Source organism: Phascolarctos cinereus, unplaced genomic scaffold (genome assembly GCF_003287225.1).
Source record: "Phascolarctos cinereus isolate Bilbo 61053 unplaced genomic scaffold, phaCin_HiC Scaffold_2;HRSCAF=192, whole genome shotgun sequence".
NCBI classification, from domain to species: Eukaryota; Metazoa; Chordata; class Mammalia; order Diprotodontia; family Phascolarctidae; genus Phascolarctos; species Phascolarctos cinereus.
In genome coordinates, this window is record NW_027555625.1 from 33,779 (window position 1) to 56,021 (window position 22,243).

At 44.7% G+C, this 22,243-nt stretch overlaps 2 long non-coding RNA genes across 5 annotated transcripts in view; both read left to right on the forward strand.

Annotated features, from left to right (window-relative positions):
• The window catches only part of LOC110202053 (uncharacterized), a 32,987-nt gene extending 32,423 nt beyond the window's left edge, over positions 1–564 (forward strand). For all 3 annotated transcript variants that reach the window (XR_013484402.1, XR_013484400.1, XR_013484401.1), the window contains exon 5: positions 176–564. This is a non-coding gene — a long non-coding RNA (uncharacterized LOC110202053). The remainder of the gene's footprint in view (positions 1–175) is intronic.
• Positions 565–2,929: 2,365 nt separating this feature from the next.
• The window catches only part of LOC110202060 (uncharacterized), a 28,139-nt gene continuing 8,825 nt past the window's right edge, over positions 2,930–22,243 (forward strand). The window contains exons 1-3 of one of the 2 annotated variants that reach the window (XR_002322619.2): positions 2,930–3,825; positions 4,940–4,997; positions 9,185–9,412. This is a non-coding gene — a long non-coding RNA (uncharacterized LOC110202060). The remainder of the gene's footprint in view (positions 3,826–4,939; positions 4,998–9,184; positions 9,413–22,243) is intronic. The other variant, XR_002322620.2, reaches the window with a different exon arrangement.

The window sequence follows — 22,243 nt, forward strand, 5'->3', positions numbered from 1 at the left end:
CCCCTCCAATGTGAGAAGACTTAAATTGATCCTGTATCATTTTCTTCTTGATCCTATTGACAATTGATTTTGTCCTGTGACTGCTTGAATCATGATTCTCTGTTTCTGAATTTAGTTCAGAATTCAGCTGCCCAACAAATGGGTTAATTCTCAAATCCTGTTCTCTTGCCTCAAGGAATTCTGCTGCCTTGCAGATGCAGTGAGCATCAGGGAGCCGTCCTTCAAGAATGTCTGGTTTGTTGTCCAAAGAAGTCTGGGTCTCTTTCTGGCAAGTGGACTCAAACAAGGAACACTTCCTAGTCCCCGGAAGAAAGGCAGGGGTTGTTGTTGGCCCCTCATTACCAAACTTCCCACCAAGCATTTTGCTCCCCATACCTCCACTCTGTAACCAGTCATGTCATCCTCAACCCTATGACATCACCTAACCTGCTCTGTTCTTTGTTCCATACTCCCCCAAACCTATAAAATTGTCCTCCTCATTCAGGGTCTTAGCTTTGCCTAAGAAGCTGAGATCCTATTTATTGGAAAATTTGCATTTTACTAATAAATTGATCATGCTTGGAACTTTGTGCTTCATTTGCCTTATTTTCACTGTTACAAATGAGAAACTTACCACTCTGTACTGCATCATGTGTCCACACTTCCAGCCAAAGCACTCAGTGTGCCTCTTATCAGGGTCTATCCTTACCTGGGCAGACCAGCCCAGCTCAGGGCATTCTCACCGAGCTCAGGCCTGATTGGCTGCATTCCATGGTGCCAGTCCCACCCCTGGGAGTTACCCTCTGGAGATGAAGGATTGGGGAGTGATGAGACAAAAGAGGGTGCTGAGTGTGGGGGGAAAGGCTGGAGTCTAGGGGCAGCTAGGTGGTGCAGTGGATAGAGCACTGATCTTGAAGTCAGGAGGACCTGAGTTCAAATCCAGCCTCAGACCAAACACTTGACACTCACTAGCTGTGTGACCCTGGGCAAGTCACTTAACCCAATTGCCTAAAACAAACAAACAAAAAAAGGCTGGAGTCTATCTTGGGTTCTCCTATGGACAGTCTCCTCTCTCTGGCTCCCTTAGGGGCCCCAGTTATGGGAATACTATATCTGAAACACTCAGAATGTCTGATTGTCTGGGTAAGAAGGGCAGCAGAATTGCCCAAAAGCTTCCTATCCACAGACCAGATGGGACCTGGTTTGTGAGCATGCCCAATCTTGCTGTGAGTTACCAAGAAACTACAATCTACAATAGCCTGCTTCTCCCACTTTCTAACCACCAGAAGTAGGGGGATATTGACTCAATGAACTAAATGTGAATCCATAATTTCATAACAGGGAGACTTCATTTTCTTTTGATGTTTTTAGGAAAATATTTTTAAAAGTTCAGACATTACCAGGGCAGCTAGGTGGCACATGGATAGATCACCAGCCCTGAAGTCGGGAGGACCTGAGTTCAAATCTGGCCTCAGATCAAACACTTGACAGCTACTAGCTGTGTGACGTTGGGCAAGTCATTTAAACCCAATTGCCTAAAAAAAAAAAAGTTCATGGAGGAAAAAAAAGTTCAGACATTACTTCCTAAAAGGCTCTGAAGGGATTGCACACCTCCCTTTGTAGAGCTGGACTTGCACACTAAGGGTATGACAGACAGGATGTGAATGACATGGATGTGTGTGTGTGTGTATGTGTGTACATATATAGAGAGGCTAAACCAAAGGCATCTGTAGGTCATGGCACACACCCTGCCCCTCTCCCTGGCCTTCAGCAGACTACCTCAGACCACAAGCATGGGGTAGGTCAGAATCCTCTCTAAACCATATGTCCTCAGCCTTTACCCATGGGTTTTGCTTTGGCCAGTCCACAGCTGATCAGGCTTAGATCAAAGTGAAGGTATTTTAATGAAATAGCAAGACAGAAAGTCATCCCATCACCCATCCCCATAAACCTCAGCACACTTTCTTACACACACATCACCGGTCAGTGGAAGAGGGAACATTCATGGGGCAGGGGACAGGCTCATGTGAAACCAAGTGGCCGAGACATCAGAGGCAAGAAAGGGCCATAGTCAGTTCTGCTGTAACACTCACTTTGAGGATGTGAATTTGTTCCAATATGAGCAATAGAGAATGACTGGCACAGTGGATAGAGCACTGGCCCTGAAGTCAGGAGGACCTGAATTCAAATCTGGCCTCAGACCAACACATGACACTTACTAGCTATGTGACCCTGGGCAAGTCACTTAACCCCAATTTCCTCACAAAAAAAAAGAGAGAGAGAATGACTGAACACACTTTGATTTGTGTTAGCCTATGTGGGCTTTCATCTTGGAGAAACAGAGAAGACGGAAGACAGAACCACTTCCCAATAACTCCCAAGCTGCAACCCTCATTCTGATGCCCATGTCTACAAGAAAACTTCGGGCTTTCTTAGAGTAAAGCACCACATTTATCACAGAATCTTTGGGGTAGTTGGAGCTGAGGGCTGAGGAAGATTGATCTGCCCCTCCCCCTTACCCATCTTCCACCATGGCCTGGAGCTGCGGTCCACTGAGACCACCCTCTCACCCAGAGCAACTCCGCTTTGCCAGCCCAGTAGGTGCTGGGGAGCAGGCTGAGCAGCAGTCCTTGGCTGGGAACTCAGCCACTATTTACTATAATATTTGATCATTTCTTAGCCATTCAAATGCATGAGACTGCGCTGCTGCCTTGATTTGGTTCCTATCTTTTTTTAGTGTGTCACTGATTGAATGATGTGCTCCTGACCCCATTTTCCCATCACCTCTGTGACTTTCATGGTGTGATTTTGTGTAGCCAGTGATTTTTAGGAACACACATGTCTAATGACAACAGAACAGACTGAACAGGGAGGTGGACTTGGGCTTCGGCTGCTGTAAAGCTGCTGCTGTCTCTGACTGATGTCCACCTTCTCTTCTCTGCAGGACCTGCTCTCTGTAGCTAGTTATCCATTCTGGCCTCCACTGCCTTCTCCAGGCCCTGGACAATCTATCCACTAAGGATATGCCTGAGGTGGCAGCTGTCTCCCCAAATCTCAGCCATCCACATTACGTACCATGTCCCCCCACCAAGGAGAAACTGCTTCCCTTCTGGCCTACTCTGCAAACCAGCTCTAAGCAGGGCCTTTTGCCCCCCAGCTCTAGACCTCCATAGTCAAGGGAAGCCTGCTGGAAGTTGGCTGTGTGAGCCCGGTAGAGAGGGAGGGTCTTCAGTCTCCCTAGCCTCAGACGACCACTGTGAAACCATCTTCATTCTCCCCAGCCAGAGGCCATGGAGCTTTCTCTCTCTCCTCTGCCAGGCTTCCATGCTGAGCTTCATGGCTAATGGGACATCAAGAAAACTCTGTTGCTCCTTGGGCTCCCTTGCCTGAGAAGGCTGGGGGTTCTAGGCTGAACTCAGGTCTTCTCAGAATTCTTTTTCTAACTGAATCTCTGAACTTTTTACTGGACAAAATATCTCTGAGACCCTCTGCTGTGTCCCGTGGGTCTCTCCATCCAAAGTCAACAAACAGACACCATCAAACTCACTTCCACTCTTTGATCAAATCACCTAGAGGAACTGCATCTCCCCAAGGCTGGTCTGTTTCCTCCAAGGAAAAGCCAGTTGAGACATCTCCAAGCACTCAGAGCCTCTGATTTCCACAGAGGGTGGCAGAGGAGCCCAGCACCACCAAATCCATTTCAGAAGTGGTATAACAGGGCACTCAGCAAGACTTGGCTCAAGAAGACCCAAAAGGAAGATCCATGAGCCCTCCATGCATCCCAGGCCTGCAGAGACCAGTGGAGGTTCCAGTAAAAGGTCTGAAGCCTGTGCTCTTTAAGTAAGGGTATGTTGGGGCACCTAAACCCACCTGGGTACCAAAGGGCCAGTATTGGAAGTAGACCAGGACAATACCCAGCTGGCTTCTGCCTTTGCTGGCTTATTCCTGCTGTCAAGAGCATGGCACATTTCAGAATCCATTAGATGTCAGGCGGGGTCCAGGCCCCTCCGAGCACCCACAGGCCCTTTGATATCTGGGTGGGAATGTTTGATGACTCAGGGGAATGCAAAAAGGCAAGGGGGCTATAAATCAATTGAGATGAGGCAAGATTAAAGATAGACCTGGTCACAAGAAGAGATGAGCAACAAGACTGCGTTGGGCTTAGAGGCATCATAGATAATGAAAAATTATGTGAAGTCAGTATACATGTTCTGGCTGGCTTAGCAGCTAAGCATTTAAAGAAAAAGCTAATCAAAAATATGGGGAGAAGCAAGGAGCAAATCTATAATGGATGGGCACCTCCATTTCTGGAGCTCAAGTAAGGCACCTCCCAGGGACCTGATTCCAACATGGCGTCCCCTTTCTGGCTGAGCACCATTCCCTCCCCCCATCCCAACCCATCACATCTATTTTTAAAGTTTCATCTCAAAAGTGATTCTTTTAGCCTTCACCTTAATCCTTCAGCCCTTGAGAGACCAAGGGAAGCAGACCCTAGATGCTTTGCCCATCCTTGGGTTATGGGTTTATGCCAGGAAGGGGCGGGCAGAGCCTGGGGTATCTCCTGCTGCTTCCTTGCCCCTGAGATACTACTGGGAAAGCAGAAGCATCAGTCTGATGGCTTAGCTTCTCCCCTGGCTCCTTTCCTTCCAGGCATGGGAGAAGGCAAGAAAGCTTGGGTGGGTGGGTTGGCTCCTCTTCTCTTGCTCTTTTGGGGGAAGGGAGCAGCAGCCTAGCAGCCAGCCTCCTACCTGGTCCCTATGGACTGTGAACAGCCCCTCCCACCCACTCTGGATCCTAAATAGAGTCTGGGCTTGCCTCCTGGGAAGGACTGATGGTGCTGCTGCTCCCAGGGCTCTCTTCCTTCTGTAACTGAGTGGAGGCAGTTAAGGATTTCTTCTTGGAGAATATTAGGTCTAAATTTTGGGATTCACTGATTTCTTTATTCTCTTTACATTCTCAGGTTTATCTTAGCCCTTCCCCAGAACAGACGAGGCCTCCAAAGCTGAGGATAAGTGAGGGTAAGTGGATGAATGAAAGGGACAGATGATAACTGAAGAGACTGAATAGTGGGTGGGTGGGTGGATGGAAGGAGGGTTGGTTGGATGGTGCAGATCTGTCTCTTTTCTTGCCCTTCTCATCACCTTGTGGGCTCTCTAGCTACTTCCATGTCATCTGGCCTTCCTCCTTGTAAAGGCAGCAGCAACATGGTGGTCCTCCTCTGCCTTCTAGGCATGGATGGAGGCAAGAGGATGCTTCCCTTCCCAGGGGCAAAGCAAGAGAAGAACCAGACCATCCATCCCTCTAGAACCAATAGACTGTAACCTCAGTGCTTTGCTCTCTACTCTGTTCCTGCAAAGACACAATTTGTCCTGGTTGTGTTTTCTGTTAGCCACATCAAAAGAGGTTGGGCAGAAGACTCATCAGACCTCACAGCAAGGCACAGGGAGACTGGGAAGGGATCTTGTATTCCCCTCCCTCAACCCTCATCCCACCTGAATTACAAACACTTTGGTGTCTGTCTACAAAGATATTATTTAGCCAGATAGAGTGATGTGCAGGACAGGTGGGCAGCCATGGGAGAGGAATGACCTAAAGCTCCTGGGAGAAGCATAAGGAATTTTGCAAGTGAGCCTGGGACAAAGGAAAGGAGGAGCATCACCATGGGAACCAAGCTGATCCTCTCTTGAATCCATCACAAACCTACACACAGGCCGTCCCAGACAGTGACTTCCATCTAACTTACAAGTGGGTGGGGATTACTGGGGGAGGAATCCCCTTCAACCCAGGCCCTTCAGCAATATTGATGTTACACTCAAGGACAATCCACTCTCTATACCAACCAACTTACACAGGCACACACACACACATGCACTAACGCATGCACATGTACACATGCATGTGTGTGCACATACATGTTCATCTGTGTAAACATGTCTATATGTACAGTCACATGTGAGTGTGTATTACATGTGAAAGCATAGCTAGGGTCAGCTATCCTGGCCTTCCTCTGTCTCTCTTAAATCTGCACATAATAGGGATTCATGGTGCCACAGATCACCTTCTTTTCTGTAATTCTTTGTATCTGGAAAGGCTCAACTTCATGGACATTTGTCATAGGAAGAAAACTGGAAGCGCACAAAGTGAAAATCTAGAGAATTCTGAATGTACCCTGACCTTGATCCCATCTTCCCCAGCTGCATCTCAAGTGGGTTCTCCAGTCCCACCCCAGAGAACACTATTGCAGACCTGTCAAATGCCATGGGTTACCCACAGGTGATTGTGATGACATTCACTGATCTACAAGTATAGGACCTCCAGCTGTCAAAGAGAAACTTATCCCACTCTGTATTAAACAACATAATAACAGCGGGCATTTAAAGCACTGTACTAAGTGCTTTACTATTATTATCTCATCCGATCCTCAGAGCCATCCTGGGAGGGAGATGCTGGTATGAGCTCCATTTTACAGAGGAGGAAATTAAGGCCAACAGAGGTTGACTGACTTGCCCTGGGCCACACAGCTTGTAAATAGTGAGGCTGGGTTTAGAGTCACATCTTTCTGATGCCAGAGCTAGTGTTATGTGTACTGGGACACCTCCTAGCAGCCCTGAATTCCATCACTTCCAACAAACAATTCTTTTTTTTTTCAACAAATGCAAGCATTTTAATAATGAGAAAGAGCTAGAAAAAGGATCTGTAAGAAACTATAGAATTTGTTACATACAGATTGTTTTTAAAGACACACACACACACATATAGTTAAATTTTAAACAGTTGCTCTGTTTGTGTTTCCTAACACATTTCTTTTTTCTTCTTCTGGGCATTAAAAACGTTTTATTATGCTCCTTTAAAGATTCTTATAGAAATAACCCAATTCAAATAGAAGTCCTCTCCTAAGACAAATATGCATAGTCAAGCAAAACACATCAACGCATTGGTTACACTCTGCATTAACGGTCCTTCATCTCTCTGCCAGGAGGTGGACAGCAGGTCTAATCTCTGGAAGTCCGTTGTCTGCAGCTTCAGTCCGAGTTCTGATGTTTTCACAGCGGTTTTCCTTCACATGGTTATCGTATATAAATCACTCTCCGGGTTCTCCGATCAATCTTCCAGGTTTCTCAGAATCTGTCACATGTAATGTTAGAAACAGAGCCCCTCGCAGGCTCAGCAGGCTTGGGAAGTTAGCCCATTGCTTTCCCAGTTGCAATGCCGGGTGGAGTCTCACTCTTAATCATGAAACAAAGTCCTGAGTGAAAGAAGAATCATTTATTACGGTTCTTACAAGAATCGGGTGCGCCCCCTGGTGGGAGAGACACACGTGCAGAAGCCAGAGCCAGCTTTTATACTGTTAGGACGATCCTGCTCCTCCCAGCAGGGCTAGGATTGGTCCAGCTCATCTGAGTTACACTCTTCCTGAACCGCCCATCCCACCTCGTGTTAACTCCTCCCAGTTCATGCCTCCCATGTTCAAAAATGGCGGCTATCTCCGCCCTTGGGGCGTGTCAGCTAATATTCCATAAGCTTATTAGGCAAACGCGGTGGAGAAAAGTCTTTGCCCCGTTGTCCTTGACCCGGACGGGTTGCACCTGGTTTAGCCTCCAGGGCTCTTTCTTAAGGAGCTAGTTGTTTGCTGCATGTTTGGGGCACTTTCTGATTGGCTGAGGGACTATCCGCGAGATCTGGGAATCCCATTGTTCTGCTGTGGAAGCCTACCTTCTAAATTTTTCCCGCAATTCCCCCCATTTCTTTTCTAGTAAAGATTTGGCTTCCACACATTCCCAATTTCCGTGTCCTCTAATCTCTTTAACATGATTTCGCATTCTCCATCACTGGGAGAAGTCTCATTGGCACTTTCAATCATCATTCTTATTTTGCCAGAGCCTGCCCTCTGAACTCCCACCGTGGGGTAATCTTAATGAGGGTCATCATCCTCTAATGCGCCTGCTCTAACATCCTACGGCAGTTAATACTGCTGAATGGATACAGTCGTTCCTTTCCAATCGCCGCACCAGGATTCTAGCCATCCCTTTAATCAGAGATCCCAGAGTTCTCTGCCAGCTCCTCAGCTAAAGTGGTTAAACCTTGCAATGCCTTAGTGATGGTCCTATCTGGGGCTGTGCTGCTGGGCAACCTTTCATCAAGGGATGTTGGGGACTTAAAACAATACCAACAAACAATTCCTCAACAATCCAAAGCCAACATACATCGTACAGCACTTAATGCACACATATACCAATGTGCTTGCATATTCTGCATTTTAGCCTGTTCAAAAAAAGCACCTTCATATAAAGACAAGCACACTACAAACACGTAATTCCAAATTTCCTCATAAGCAGCTGCAGCTTCCAATACAATATTCACAGCTGCACATCAGTAATTGGCATTGTGTGGTCTCCTCGGAACTGCTTGTCCATTTTTCTGGGAACAGCCCCAATACACCTGCTTATGGGAAAATAGGCCCAGCCCCCTGGCCCCTGAACTTCGGGGTAGCCCCAACGGGACCTTGTACAGATCTCCTGTCCTGCAGTCCTCTGGCGGGTCTGTGGCTGGCACAACCTCAGCTTCTTGGAGCCTCCTTGCTGGAATATTGGGAAATAAAGAGAGAGTCACCTTCCCCACCTCCATCTAAGCCATTAGACTGCGGCATATTTCTTTGAAGATCTTGGCCCTTTGCTGGGTACAAATGCTCCAGTTGTGCATCATCTGCATCTTCTTCCTCACACCGTCTCAGGTGATGCCATGGAAGAAGAGCTGGCCCTGGAGTCAGGAAGACCTGAGTTCAAATCCTGCCTCAGACACTTCCTGGCTGGGTGACCCTGGGCAAGTCACTTCGCCGCCATCCTCCACATAATAACACCACTACTTGGCAGGGTTGTCATGAGGATCAGATGAGATCATGTAAACGTGTGATGTGTGAGCCTTAAGGTGCTGTCATTGTCATGGCTGAGGGGTGTTTTTCCTTTTTAAAGAAGTGAGCAGGCTCTTAAGATGCAGCTTGGCTTCCCATCCCTTCCTCCTGTCCTCTGGCTCACCAGTGAGGACGACCCCCAGCAGGGGGCGCTGTCTGGTCCCCATTTTTACAAGCTCCTGCCTCTCCGGGCTCCCTCGGTACAATGTCCATGATGCCTTTCTTCTCCATTTCCATATTTAGGAGGGGGCATTTACACCATTAAAGAGGTTACTTCTCTTCCTTTGTTTCTTCCAGTTGGAGACCCCAAAGCTCTTTGGAAGGAAAAACACTAGAGAATCAGATGGACGGTCGAGGTGGCCCTCAGGGGAGAAAAGGAACCCTCCTAAGGGTCATTTTTGGAGAATTTAGGACCGACATCAGGAAAATGTTCCAGAAAAGCACAGCCCGTAACTGATGCTGGAGAAAAAGTATGATGTGGAAAATCAGGAACCATGTATTGTAATTACAGAGAGAAGAAAGTATGTAAGTCTGCCCTGATCTATTCTCATTCAGATGCTATCCAGAGGGAAGAATGCTTGTCCTGAAAAGGGAAGGGAATAAGCATTTATAGAGTGCCTCCTGTGTGTCCAGCACTATCTGTGCTCAGGGTCCTTTACAAATGGTATCGAGTTAACATTATCTCTATGACAATTATTATGCTAATATTATCTCCATTTTACAATTGAGGAAATGGAGGAAAATTGAGGTTAAATGACTTGCCCAGGGTCCCACATTTAAGAAAGTATCTGAAGCCAGATTTGAACTCAATTCTTCCTTAATCCCGGCTCAATGCTCTAGCCACTGTGCTAAAAGAATAAAAAAAAAAAAAGCAACACATTAAAAGGACTGACAAAATCAATGCAAAGGGACACATTATATTTCTCTTCTTAAGGAAAAACCAAAATCAAAACCAAAACTTCTACTTTGCTGATGGCTGAGAAGCTGACAAGAAAATAATTTTTATACCCCAAATTGCCCTCATTATTATTTTCTGTTTAAAAGGGAGGAGGGGAGGGGTGAGTTGGGGTGAGCTAGGGTGGGGGAAATAGGACATTGGGCTTGACCACATTAACCCTGAAGAAATGGTAGGGTCAAAGTGTTCATATGTTCCTGCTAAAACAGCCCTCTTGGAAAATCAGTGTCTCTGCTTTACATAAAGTCAGCAGGCATTGAACTGAATACACAAGATGGTGTGAGGCCCCTTCCAGCCTAGATCTATGGTTCTATGTTTAGAGCCTTCCTGGTCACATGAGCAACAAGATGGTGGTCCAGGTATTCTCTCTGATCCCCAGAACCTCTCAGACCTCTCCAAAACAGAAATTACCCACCAAAGATAAAGCAGCTCCACCTGTTTCCATGTTGTAGGACATCCAGAATACAAAAGAAGGAGGAAAAAAAAAAACCAAGGAACTGACCCTCACTGACCTTGAGCTCATTCAGCACCCTACACTAGGAGACCCAAGAACATGACACAGGCTTGCGTCAGAACCGCCTCTGCACCTTCCTCTTCCCTATTTCCACTGCCATGGAAATACTCAGGCCATGCTGGCCAGCTTGACCACAGCCCTTCCCTGAGAGCTACATCCCAGAAGCACCAGTGCTGCAGCACTCTGACCCGCAGCCTCTGGACTGCCAGTGCTGGGGCAGAGAGCTGAGAAACTGAGAGAGCAAGACAGATCACCAGGATGTTATTGGGGGTGGGGGTGCTGTGCAGCACTCCATCAAGCCTGAGGGAGGAGCCCAGCACCCAGCTGTGGCCAGTTCTGACCACCCAAGAGTAGACTGGGGCAGGAACTTAGGCTGGTGAACTGTGAATTGCCCAGGGCAGGAGGAGGCTGAGGCACTTTGAGATCCAGCCCCCAAGGAAGCTACAATTAGAGGGGACAAAGTCTGAAATGAGAGCTAAGAAAAATGGGGAGTGAGGGAATCAAGATTAAAAGTGCCAAAGAAGGGGCAGCTAGGTGGCGCAGTGAAGAGCTCTGGCCTTGGAGTCAGAAGGACCTGAGTTCAAATCCAGCCTCAGACACTTAACACTTACTAGCTGTGTGACCCTGGGCAAGTCACTTAACCCCGATTGCCTAAGCAAAAAAAAAAAAAAATGCCAAAGAAAATACTAGGAAAAAAGAATCTCAAAGACCCTGAAACATAAACAGATCAATCAGTAGGAAAACTAGTAACAACAGAAGGAAATGTGGCCTCCAGATCTAGTAAATGAGTTCAGGCATCAATGAACACATACTGAAGAATGAAGGGAAATGATCCAGCCCTTGAGACAGAAAATTCTGTGGAATTTGAGAATGTGGCAGTGGAATTCACGTCCTGCAAAGCAAAACGAATGATAAGCAGAATAGAAACACTTGAACCTGCCATGGCAAGTCTCCAAAGAAACAAGAGAGAACCGTCAGCGGGGAAAACAAATACACAGTTGGGAAGGACAACCTAGCAGGAGAGAAGCAAAAACCAAGAACACTAAAGCACACATGATGCAGACCTCAAAGACAGGGTGAGGGGTCTCCCAGAACATGACAGCACAAAAACAAAGAATCAAAACAAAACAAACAACCTAATGTCATAACCAGGGAAATGTGGTTATGGAGAGAGCTTCCCAGAACTTCTGAACCTGGAAAATGAAACTCCAAAGAATTCACGGATCGCCTCCAGCACAAAACCCAAGACTGCAAACTCCAAGACACAGAGTGGTTCGATTTAACAGTTAAATTCAGAAACCACAAGTTCTGCAGCCATCAGAAGAAAGACCTTGACATAAAAAGGAAAGGACATTCCTGGGTCCCAGGGGGACACATCCTGCAAGTCTGAGCTGAGCCACCCAGGACAAAAGTTGGATGTTCAATAAGAAAGAAGAGCTTGAAGCATGTTCAGAAAGAAAACCAGAACTGAGGAGATTATATGCTTCTCGAACACCCCAAACAACAGAAATGCCAGAAGAGTGAGTAAACGCAGTGGGCAAGGACAGGAACAGCAACAGAGAGACCAGAAAAGTACACAGAGACAGGAGTGACAGCAGAAATCTGGTAGAGGTGACAGTGAGGAGGTGCACAGGGGGCATCATAGACAGAACATGGGATTATCTGCCTACAGCTGAATGCTTTTTCTTGTGGGACCACAATATAACATGGGAGGGTATGTGCAAGGGGAGCAAAGCAGGGGGATAGGAAGAAGGGAGAGGGGTGCCCTAGGGTCAAACCAAGGGTTAGCAATGAGGGAAAGGTGGCCTCTGTGGTCTCAAACAGAGAAGAGCCACAGGGCAGTGGGTAGGGCAGAGGGGGAAAGGCTAATGAGGGAAAGAGGCCTTACTCTGGAGATGGAAGGGACTTCACTGAATGAAAGCTCCTATGGGAAAAGGGAGATGAGGGCCTAACATTGGATGAGGCCAGAGGCTTTGGAGGCCTGAAAAGCCCATTTGTCCTGGGAGGAGGGAGTTGGAACAGTTGGGGGCAATTGGCACCTGGAGGAGTGGGACGGCATGGGCATAGGAGATGTGGGGGGGAAAGGGTCAACAAGACAGGGTATAGACCTGTGGTGGGGGTGCGGGGTGAGGGGACTTAACCAGGTGTGGGCTTTGTTTGTCAAGTCAGCTGCTGAACTGAATGACTTTCAAAGATAGTTGCTGTGAAAAATGGGAAGTAGGAGAATTGGTTCAGCCGATTTCACCACACTAATCCTTAAGTAATGGCAGAGCAAAAGCCTTCCCATGCTCTAGGGAAAATGTGGTCAAATATGGGGAGTGATGCTATCCACCACAGGTGAAACCACAGGCTTGTTGCTCCAAGTTAGCTCAGAAAGGTATTATACAAAATGGCTTCAAACAAAATTCTACATTACAAATTGACTTGATATGGAGAACTTCAACAGAAAGTCTTTAAAAATCTCTCCTTATGACCTTAGTTATTTTGGGACAGCAATATAATGGGCAGCAGGACCAGACCTGAGCTCACTTGGGCAGAATAAGGCAAGGAAAAAGGTCTAGCTTTCCTTTCCTAGCTCTAGAGAGCCCTTCATCTTTGCAGAGACTCACCATTCCTGAGCTTTATAACTGGATCAGCAGACTAACAGATGGCTCCCGTAGGACCTTTGGGGCACCGTTGCTGTCCCTATCACCTCTCATCAGCCTGTTGGATCAAGCACCATTTGCAGTTCACTAAGGCTGGGAGATGATTAAATGTTTCCACATTTTCATGAAATGGAATAATCCATGGTATGGTGATGAAATTGCCTGAAGAACTAGGACAGAAGGACAAGGTTATAGAAAGACTTTGGGGTTCCTTACCTTTTGATATAAACTTGTGACTATTTTTTCTAATGCATGACATTCTTTTTTAAATGGGGACCCAATGAGTTATTTGTTGTGGCCGAATGCATTTTTTTACATTTAATCCACAGATAGTCATACATAAGGTCACAACAAGAATCAGAATTCAGAGATTTTGATAAGGAAGGAAGAGTGTTTCTGATTTGTCTTAGTGAGGGAGAAATGATAGATTCTATTCAACACCTCCAAGTAATAAGGCCATGATCTAAATTACTGGGTCTTGTCATTTCATTCTAAAGATCATGAAAAGATCCAAGATTGAGATGGGTTTGGAACAATCTGGGATTCAAATGAAGGAGCTAGTTAAAATCCATTTCAGTGAAGGATTTCCATGAAAGTGCCAATTTACTTTTGGATGGGTGGTCAGGGTTGAGAGGTGGAAGCGGTGAGAAATTTTGGAGAAAGAGGTAAATTGATTTCCTGTACATTGTCCCATGCATTTTCCCTCGAAGAATCATCATAAACAGAAACTGTTCTAAGCCTCTTGTTCTGGAATAAGGTGAGATAGAAAGCCATCACTGGAATCAATCTTTAGCAATTTATTGCTGAGCAGAAGCAACAGAGACCAATGTCCATCGCTCAGTTTTACTGCAGTAAGAAAGCCAGTGCTTGATGGACTCATGATTTGAGGGCTCATTTCAGGACAAGGAGATTTTGAAATTCCTTCCTTAAATACCTGAGTAGTTTTGTGATCATAGGAAAATGGGTAGGGGAACCAGCCCCAAGCCCACTTTGAGCAGGGTAGTGTCAAACAGGGAGCAGCTTTGCCCCTTGGGCTCCAAGCAGGCCATTCAACGTTGTAGAGACTCCTCCATCAATCCTGGAGTTTCACAGGCAGATAGATGATCCTAATGCCAGGCTGCTTCATCAGGGTAGATGGATGGTGAGATGTTTATAAACATTCAGAGAGGCTGTATGGTGCTAAAATTCTTTAAAAGAACCAGAATAGAGGTCAAAGCTTATGGGGGATACTACTTATATAATGATGTAAACTTGTAACTGTCTTTTCTATTACATGACTTCTGGTTTCCAATAAGAGGTCCCAATGGTAGCTGCTTTTGGCCAAATCTGAAAGTTGTTTTTTTTTAAATTAATCTGCAGAGAGTAAAAAATGAAGTTAATTAGTAGGCTTACAGTGCCAGAGATTTAGTGCTGGGAAGGATTTGAGAGCTTACATAGCCTGAAAAAGGAATGTGGTGGAAGTTTCTGTGATCACCTCCATACATAAGATTTCAAGAACAATTTTTCATCTTTTCTTAGTGTGTTAAACATGATAGGATGCTGAACAAGCTCCTCCAGTTGATGAGGCAAATGTTTTAATGATGAGGCCTTAATATCTCCTTTTAAGGATCTTTGAAAGACACAACACTTTGATGAGTACAGATAAAAATCTTGGTGGTGCTTAGGGAAAATCCTTGAAAAATATTTTCAGTGAAGGATTTTCATAAAAGCTCCACAAGTAAGAAAGTATGGAGAATGATACAGATGGTTATCCTGCACATTGTACTATTCATTTTCCATGCAAGTCTCTCCATAAACAATTGGTTGCAAGCCTATAGTTCTTCAACTATGTGAAATAGGAACAATTGAATATGTCTTTTCTTTTACTGAGTATGAGCAGCAGATATACTTCTATAGGCATATTGTAAATACCCAATGATGTCCACACTCGGAAAACTCATATTTGAAGATTAGTTTCAGGAGAATAAGGGTTTTTTAATTGTTCATTGACTACCTTAGGAGATTGGCCATTATATTTTTGTTTTGTTTTGTTTTTGTTTTTTTGGATAGGCAATGGGGTTAAGTGACTTGCCCAGGGTCACACAGCTAGTAAGTGTTATGTGTCTGAGGCCGGATTTGAACTCAGATCCTCCCGAATCCAGGGCCAGTGCTCAGTCCAATGCACCACCTAGCTGCCCCAAGATTGGCCATTGTAAAAGAGAACAAAAAAGCCTATAAAACAAACACCAGCCCAGTTTGTGTAGGATGAAGGACACAAGTAGGAGCAGTTTAACCTTTGTGGATATAAGCATGCCTTTCAATTTCATATTGATGCCCAGCACTTCTCAACCAAATGACCAAATTAACAGAGTGGCTTCTGTCTGGTCTGTGCATCTTTCAGCTGTTCTTTCCAACATTTCTGTAATCGAAAAGGATGTAGTACTTTCACTTTAAATTTGGATCCTAAGACACAGTGACACTCTGGATACAAACTTAATAAGTAATTGGGTTTATTCAATAATGCTTAAGGTGACAGAGAAATAGGAATTAGAACAATGTACGTATGCATAAGATCCAGTGAATGATAATCAAAATAGAACAAAGAAAGAATAGAAATAAAACAAAGAAAGAATAGATACAGAACAAAGAAAGAATAGATACATCACTGACTAGGTGAGCTCCAACACTTAACACAGACCAGGAGACTTCAGGAGATGGTCATCAGGGTCCTAGTTGGGAAAGCCAACAGATTGGACGTCCCCATCTCTGAAGCAAAGACCTCCCTTTCCCAAGTGGCCCTTCTTATATCTATGTAAATGATGGGAAAACAACCTTGGAACAAAGGTGGAGCTTGGCCAAAGTTCCAAATGCCTATTTTTTATGTACCTTTATCCAAGGAGAGGAATGCAAGATATTCCTTGAGATAAGAGCTGTTCCGCTGTGGTAACATAGTTTGTTTATTCTTTGATGTTCTGTTCCCTTGGTGCTCCTGGTCACACATGCTAACTTTAAATTACATTCTTTATGTCAGGTCATGAGGCAGTCATGTGAGGGGCTGGGGAGGATCTCCTCAGTTTCCCTTCCAATTTCCCATCCACCTATTGAAATAGGTTTCATTTTGAGCCAAGGTAGGTAGATGACAGGATATTTCTATATCTGCAAGAGATGGCATATTCTACTTAATAATGCTGCGATTCTGATATTTTGCTTGGAATTACCTGAGTAATTTGCACTGCTCATAATTAATATTGAAGCCTCAGGAAAGCATTTATTTAAAAGTCTAGTTTGGTGAGTGTGTGGAGCATGGGGTAGACATGGCAAAGAAGCTCTGAAAAGGAAAGACATTACTAGTCTCCGCTTTATACTTTTCATTTTACACCTAATACTCACTATGAACTAAGTTGGTGAGTATTCACACATCCACTCATTGGGAGGAGGGGACATAGAGAGGAATAATGTATGGGGCACTTGGGCATGGGGGGAACATTTTTGTAGCAAAGCATCTGTGTAATAAAGAGATGGACATGCAAAGCACAAGCATGCCTTGGGTGCTGGAAAACTGCTGATGTTTTCTATAGATAACTTCCCACTGTTCTCCTTGGGATTGGCTCCATTGGAGGCTTTGTGGCCACTGTTCACTAGGTCTTTGAGATGCTCTCTTTCCCTAGGGCTGCTCTCCACTGAAGCCAAGAGCTATTCTCCACTCTAGGTGTTCCTCAACTCTGGCTATTTTGAGGGCCACTTAATTGCCTATACATTATACACCAAGGATCCTGTGATTTCAGCTCTTTTGGGAGCCATCTGGGATTGCTGTGGTTAATGAGCCTCTCCCTTCCATTGGAGAGCCTACATCCCTTTCAGGCTCTTTCTGTTCTTGGGCTAGAGTCAGTTCTCAGCGAAGGTGCTATCATCAGGGCTATCTGCCCCCTACTCCTCTATTTCCTGAGGGTGCTCTGAAGAATAGGTCTCCCCGGGATTGAAAACTGAATTCTATCTGTTGAAATTCCCTTTAGGAATGTGAAAGTCATTCCACAAGTATGACCCTCAACAGCTCACTCCTTTATGCCATTTAGTTCAAAACTCCCTGACCTGGTCCTTGGAGCAGACCTCTCCCTTCTTTTAATTAACTATTCCAATGAAAAGACAGAAAGAATGCTCCTCTGAGTTATTGGTTATCTAGAATAGAGAAATAATTGATATGTTGGGTCAAAGAATCCTGAGTCAAAAACACTTCAGAGAGCTGGAATGGGAATTGATTCAATGGAGGCTGGCCAGGAAGAAGAAGATTAAGAAGACTGAGATGGAACACCATGGTTCTTTTCAACCATCTGGAAAATGCCATGAGGGAAGAGGGAGAAGGAAGGTTTCTGTCTGGCTCTAGAGGATGTGACTAGGACCTGCAGGTAAATGTTAGAAGCAACACCTTGTTTTCCTCTTTGTAACAGAAAGCTTCCTCAAGGTTGGGGCCATTCAACAGAAGGAGCTGTACTACAAGGCAATGGGCTCCATCTCCTTCAATGTCCCTGCTCTGGCACAAGTTGGAGGACTCTCTCAGAGGTGTTGGGAAAGGGAGGCAATGTTAGCAGCCTTCCAAAGCTGCTTCTGTCAGAATCTGTGTAGTCAATGAGGATGAGAGAAGTCTACAGAAGTGGAGAAAAGCAAGCAGACTCTGGCAACGCCATGAAAGGAGAGATGAGTCATGAGAAGGTCATGCACTCCTGCTTCTTCACAAGAAAAGGCGATGCTGTGTTTTCTGGTGGATTTCTAGGAGCAGGGACATAGTCCCATAATCTTAAACTTGTAAAATCATTGGATAAAGTTTTGTCTTTCGTTTTAGTTTGGAGCTCCAATAGGACCTATTCAATTCAGACCTCACTTCTCCATTCTCCCTCCTCAAAAAAGTAAGATAGATGGAGAAAGGAAAAGAAAGAGAAACAGAAAGGAGAAAAGGAAAGGAACAAGAAGGGAGAAGGGAAGAGAAAGAAGGGAAGGGAATTACCAACTTTGGAAAGAACTACTTCTCTAAGGCCAGGAGTTGATCGAACTTTACCTCCAAGTGTGGCAACTTCAAAAGCTGCTTTAACCCTGAAGATCTATTTATCTATTAGTCTGAAGATCCCTCCTGGATGTGAAGCGAGGAGAGTGAGGAATTAAAATAAGATTCATTTCCTTCAGTAGATTTCACACCACCTGTTGTATTTTCAACAACCTATCATTAAAATTGTCAATGAATATAAATTTTTCCCATTTCCAGACATAAACTGCCTGACAAAGCAGTTTAGAGGCAGCTAGTGCAGCAGTGAACAGAACACTGGGTCTGGAGTTAGGAACCTGAGTTCAAATCCACCTTCAAACACTTCCTAGCTGTGTGACTCTGGGCAAGTCATGTCACCTCTGTTTGCCTCAGTTTCCTCATCTGTAAAATGGGAACGATGATAGCACTTGACTCACAAAGTTGTTGGGAGGATCAGAGATAATATTTGTAAAGAGCTTGGCACACTGCCTGGTGTAGTAGGTGCTATATAAATGCTTATTCCTTTCCCCTTCTCAATTCAATTCTAAATTGACTGTCACCAGTTGTAATGTCTCTGATACCTTTCTGAATGTTTAAGCTGCTCTAGAGGCCCCCGAGTAATTCTGACTTCCCACATGTGCTGAGTGCATGGTTGCTCCCGCTGACACAAATGATGATAGACTCATCTCTAACATACCTTCCAGAAGTGGCGGAGCGCTCCATTCCTTCTTCTTTCTATACTTTCACCTCAAGCAAAAACTTCATTTATCTCCTCCATTTACTGGATGTTCTGCTAGCTTTCATTCCATGTCTATAAGTCACTTAACCCCATTGCCTGACAAATAAAAACAAAATCCCCCCAAATGACCACCTCTTTTTGGAGGGATGGGTTAGTGAGGGCAGCCATGAGGAGTTACAGGGAACCAATCCAGGCCAACATTGTTGATTTTAGGAACAAGAAACAGTAGGGCCTGCCTTCCCTTTCTGGACAGGTCAGTTTCCCCTCCTGGTGCTAGCCAAGACTTCCAACTTTGTGGACCTTCATCACACCCAGAGTTTTAGAAAAGGATGAGAAAATACACAGAATGGCCTGAACATGGTCTTGGTTGGAACTAAGATATCCTCTCTGCCATCTCCCATCCACCTGTTGTCCTGAGATCCATTTTGGGGCAGCCAAGACTGGCAGATGGTCATAAACAATTCTGAAATTCTTTCCAAAAAGACTTAGGTAAAAGTTCCCAATGTAATTGGAAGATAGTGAAGGAATATTATATAACAAATTGAATTTATAAATATGATTTCTTATTCATGACAATATTTTCTTAAAGGGAGAAGTCAATAGTGATTGCTTTTGAAAGGGTCAAATGCATTTTTGAAATGTGTTTAATCTTTTTTTTTTACTTTAGTTAGGCAATGGGATTAACTGACTTGCCTAGGGTCACACAGCTAGTAATTGTTATGTGTCTGATGCCAGATTTGAACTCAGGTCCTCCTGAATCCAGGGCTGGTGCTCTATCCACTGCACCACCTAGCTGCCCCAAATGTTCAATCTTTGGTCAGTAACATCTGACTTCCATTGGTAGGATCACAATGTCATAGATTTAGAACTGGATGAAACTTGAGAGTTTAACTAGTGTGGGGATAATTGTCCAATCTGCAAGAAAGAGGTAGAGCTCTGAGCCAATGACATTTTATTAAAGGGCCCATGGCCCCTCTAACAAAGTGGACCCCAGCTCTTCCTCTTGATCTGAGATGCCCCCTTCTATTGGGGCCTTATTTTTATAAGACTTGATATCAGATTTGATACTTGAACACTCTGGAGGAGCTACACAAGACACAGAATCCCATTGGTTGGTAGACCTTGCTTCAAGGGCCAAAAATGATATATCAGCCAACAGATGGTATATTAGTAAGGGACGGGAAGTGTCTCGGGTTAGGTGAAGCACGGGGCATCTTCCCTGACTAAGTGGTCATAAGGTAGTCATAAAATGGTCACCTTCTCATGTTGGACAAGAGAAAGTGGATCGGAGGTACAAAAATGAGGTAGGGGACTTTCATGTGATTGAGTCACCTCTGCCATGCTGGGCTTGGTCACAGAACAAGGGAAAACAAGGGTGGAGGGCCTCTAGTTAGCTTCCTATGATTAAGTGAGTGAACTTACAATGTGCAGTTCACAGCTCCAGGGCCTAATCTACAAAATTTATAATCACTACCCCTATGGAATCATCCTAAACTGCTCAATACTGATTGGACTAGAGCAAGGGTCTCACACTAGTTTAACAAAGGAAGGTTCTGTCAGCACAGCCATCTTCCAAAGCACTGGAAATGAGTGTCTTGGGGAGAGTCTGAGTGCAGATCTACATTCTTTCTGAGTTGTCTCAGCGGGGTAAAAAGAATCACACTCTGATCAAGCACTTCCAGTAAGTGATGGAGAGATCATTGGGACGAGGCCTTGGTAACTCATTCTATAGAGCGCAGAGAAGAAGGACATTTTGGTAACTACAGATGGAGTTTGAAGATTCCGCACATCTTATGAGGACCCATTTAAGTGAAGGATTTCCTGGAAAGTCCCATTTATTTGTTCTTTGATTGTGTGAAGTAGAAAGTGTAGTAAGCCTAATTCTGTTACTAGCCACATGACCTTACAGCCCCTTAGTCTGCATTAGCAGCAGATCACCATCCATAAACAGGGTTGGAGAGGAATCAGCCATGCCCATGCTTGAAAATCACAACTTTACTTCCTCACATGACCAGATAGCAATCATGACAGTTCTATTCCAATAAATATCTGGAACCCGCCAAGTCAAGAAAGAGAGACCTTACTTGGACTCCTAGAATGTACATAATCTTAGAAATTTAAAATGTTAGAGCTGGACTAAGCCCTACAAGAACATAATAGGTACTTAATAGACCCTTTTTCATTCATTCACTCCCATCAGCACCTTGGAGAGCACACTTTTGTTGTGTAATTTTATTTATCACGCTCACTTCTTCCTTTGTGTGGTGAGAGGTTGCCAGGTTGATGACTTGGTCATGACCAGGAACCTTCCACGCCGAGGCACAAAGAATGTCCTGAGAAGGCAGGTATGCCATACCATCTTAGAACCCTAGAATGTCGGAGCTGGAAGGGAGCTGAGAGGTCATTGCTCTAAGCCCCCACTCAGCAGTGTACTTCTGTTGTGTAGCTTTATTTGTCACACTCACTTCTTCCTTTGCTGTGTTGTCATTTCCATGAGTTGTGGCCAACAATACTGTTCTTTTTGTTGTTCTTCAGTCCTTTCAATCATGTCTGATTCTCCATGACCCCCGTGCGGTTTTCTTGGCAGAGACACTGGAGTGGTTTGCCATTTCCTTCTCCAGCTCATTTTACAGATGAGGAAACTGAGGCAAATAGGGTTGAGTGACTTGCCCAAGGTCATAGAGCTAGTAAGTGTCTGAGGCCATTTTTGGACTCAGGAAGAAGGGTCTTCCTGACTCCATGCCTGGAGCTCTATCCACCATACCACCTAACTAGAACAATCTTCTAGAAGCTGCCAAGTCAAGAAAGGGAGACCATATTTCAAGCATGGAATGATTTAATGACTGGGCCATGTGACCTCTGTGCAGATTTGCTACCACCCCTGCAATGGGTACATTGATGGTACAATTTTATGTGTTTGTTTGTCAAATCCTCTGCTTACCCAACTGCCTCCTAAGGTGGGATGGCAAACTAATGTCTGCTATGATCTACATTGTCCTTAAGTAATGACAGGCTAACAGCATTCCCATACTAGGTGATGCTCTAAGCCACAGGTCAGACAGTTTGATTGCTTCTAGTTAGTTCAGACAGGTATTGGACAAAATGGCTCAAAACAAAAACCCAAATTAGGAACTCACTTGTTCAGTTTTGATTTCTGGGGAATGAATATTTGAGATTCTTTAACCACCTTAATAAATTACAAGCATAAAAAAAATGGAAGGGGGGTGGATAGGGAGAAAACCTCGTTCTTGACTGTAGTAACATGTCTACATTGTGGAGGATCCTGTCTCTCTTGTTTGCCTCTCCAAGAAAACCCAGGAATCTTTTTCAATCAGACAATCTTCCCTAGAGAACTGAATGGAAAAGTGATAGGACCCTCATCAAGTACATCCAATAATGAGGCCAATATCTTTATCAGTCTGGTTTTTTCGGGTGGATGGAAGTGAAGGTAAGAATGTTTAGAGAACAAAATCCATTTCTGCTCAGTGCCTTATCGATGGCTTTTCCATG